The 2,914-nt window shown below is 39.0% G+C and overlaps 1 non-coding gene across 1 annotated transcript; it reads right to left on the bottom strand.

The window, feature by feature from the left end:
* Window positions 1-1,150: 1,150 nt before the first annotated feature.
* On the bottom strand, window positions 1,151-1,257 carry LOC127108842 (small nucleolar RNA R71). The gene has a single exon (XR_007796351.1). It is a non-coding gene; the product is annotated as a small nucleolar RNA R71 (small nucleolar RNA).
* Between the last annotated feature and the right edge of the window lie 1,657 nt (window positions 1,258-2,914).

Consider the following 2,914-nt stretch of genomic DNA (forward strand, 5'->3'; position numbering starts at 1 on the left):
AATGTAAGGATCATAATTGAACCAATAATCCGTACAATTGTTCGTAGAAACACTTAAGGGCTATTTTGATTTTCAACTTAAGTTTTCCCGCACTTAATTTCCGTTGGGTAAGATCGAAAGCCGTCCAACGTCTTTTTAAACTTAGTTGTTTTTAACTATTTCAAAAACAACGAAAGCGCTTTGTTTAGTTCATTAGGAGTTTTAACTTAAGAAGAAAAGTGATTTTAAAACTATTTTCGGACGCGTTTATAAATTTAAAGTCTGGTTCATGAGAACCTCTTTTGGTTAAGAAATACAGGTCAAAATACTTTTCAACTTAGTCAAGATATTATATTTCTCAAAAATAGGTTTACTACTCTAACGCAATGCGCGCCTTTTTATAAGTGACAATAAGAGGGTTTGATTAGGGAGTACAACTCGGTTCTGAATACGCGAAAGCGACAGTTCCCGTTAAATTGGTTCTTTTCAAAGTAGGAAACATTGCCCATAAGTAATTCTATTAGCAAGTACTCGGATTATTAATTGATTATGTGAATTACATTCGAGCCTGTCTTTATTAATTGAATTTATTTAATACTTTATTTTTCATTGTACACTCTTAAAACCCCTATTTCGATTACCTTAGATAAACACCGTAACAATAGATAACGATAGATTGACACTTGGTCTCTATGGATTCGACAATATTTTATATTACCGGAAGTTTAGTATACCCTCTGGCGGAACCTAAACGTTACGCTCACGCACGTTTATTTTTCCATAGAATTAGGAGAGCTATGGCCGAAGATCAAAACCAAAGACCTTTTAAGGATTTCGCCCAACCATCCAACAAAGAACCTAGTTCTAGTATAGTAAACCCAACTACCCCAGCTAATAACTTTGAACTTAAACCGTCCCTGTTGCAACTAGTGCAACAAAGACAATTCGCAGGTCTCGCTACTGAGAACCCAAACCAACATTTAAAAATCTTTCTCCAATTAGCAGACACTTTTAAAACCAATGGAGCTTCTCCTGAGGCAAATTATTCCCTTTTTCCCTCAGAGATAAAGCCCTATCGTGGTTAGATTCCCTTCCACCCAATTCCATTACAACTTGGGATAACCTTAGAAGAGTATTCCTTGCTAGATACTTTCCCCCAAGTAAGACCGCCGTTCTTCGAAACCATATAACAAGATTTACCTAGAACCAAGGAGAATCGTTGTTCGAAGCTTGGGAGAGATATAAGGAGCTGTTAAGAGCATGCCCACATCATGGTTTAGAAAATTGGTTAATCATTCAGACCTTCTATAATGGACTTCAGTATAACACTAAGATGACCATCGATGCTGCCGCAGGCGGTGCACTGATGAACAAACCTTATCCTGAAGCTAGTGCCCTCATCGAAGATATGGCTCAAAACCATCAATCATGGGGAGTTGAACGAGCGACAGTTGAGAAGAAGGAAGTCCAAGGAGGAGTACATGAGTTAAGCTCTATAGACATGATGCAAGCTAAAATGGACGCATTAGCCCTTAAGGTTGAGCATATGTACATAAACCTGAATACTGCAGCAACAGTTTCGTCGGATTGTGAGATATGTGGAACCAAAGGACACCAATCTGCAGAATGCGGTCTATTAAACGAAACCCACTCTGAGCAAGTGAACTACACCCAAGGGAACCCATATTCGAATACCTACAACCCTGGATGGAAGAATCACCCTAACTTCTCCTATAAGAACAATAACCCTATCCGAAATAATGCACCTCCGAGACAAACAGGTTACCAAGCCCCGAGACCAAATCAACCTATGCAACCTGTGCCACCAAAGCTGAGCCTTGAGAAAATTATGGAAAATTTTATCACTGCTCAAACCCAACAAAACAAAGAGTTCGTGAACCAAAACATTCACGTTAACAAACTGATTACCCAGTTAGGAACCAAGGTTGACCAAATAGTTACTCATACTAAGATGCTTGAAACCCATATCTCTCAGGTAGCTTTAAACCAAGCCCCCTAAACCACACCTGGAGGACAGTTCCCTGGACAACCTCAACAGAATTCGAGAGGACAAGCCAATGCCATTACCCTACGAAGTGGGAACGCTTATGATGAGCCTCCAAAGCCAAGATTAAGTGAACCCAAAACTTTTAAGGAATGTACCAAACCCACGGACGAGGTGAAGGAACTAGAGGAATCTGAAAACCAGGAAGGTCAAGAAAAAGGAGAAGAACCTAAAGATAAAACTTATGTACCACCCCCGCCATATAAACCACCGATACCATATCCGCAAAGACTCAAACAAACCCAGATCAATAACCAGTATCAAAAATTTATTAAGGTTATAGAAAAACTTCACGTAGAAATCCCTTTCACAGAAGCCATCACCCAAATACCTTCTTACGCAAAGTTTCTCAAAGACATCCTTACCAACAAACGTAGACTCGACGATCCGAAGCCCTTGGAATGCAATTCTATTTCCGAGAATAAATTAGCCAAAAAGGATAAAGATCCTAGAAATTTCTCCATTCCTTGTCTTTTGGGAAGTCATGTCATCGAAAAAGCTTTTCTAGACTTAGGAGCTAGTGTGAGCTTAATGCCTCTAGCAGTTTGTGAGAGGTTAAACTTAGGAGAATTATAACCTACTAAGATGTCATCAAAGAGGATAATGATATACCGATCCTTCTAGGTAGACCGTCCTTATCAACTGCAGGAGCCATAATAGATGTCAAAAGAGGAAAGTTGACCTTTGACGTAGGTGACGAAAAGATAGAATTTATACTTTCGAAATTTCTTATGGCACCTGTGATGGGAGACACATGTTATGCCTTAGATATCATTGATGAGTGCGTTAGGGAATTAGAACAAGAAGAAATCATAAAAACAATTAAGTTGCCATCAACTCTCATATTGGAAGATGATGACTTTAGGAAAC

The sequence above is a fragment of the Lathyrus oleraceus genome, chromosome 7 (genome assembly GCF_024323335.1).
Source record: "Lathyrus oleraceus cultivar Zhongwan6 chromosome 7, CAAS_Psat_ZW6_1.0, whole genome shotgun sequence".
Lineage (NCBI taxonomy): Eukaryota > Viridiplantae > Streptophyta > Magnoliopsida > Fabales > Fabaceae > Lathyrus > Lathyrus oleraceus.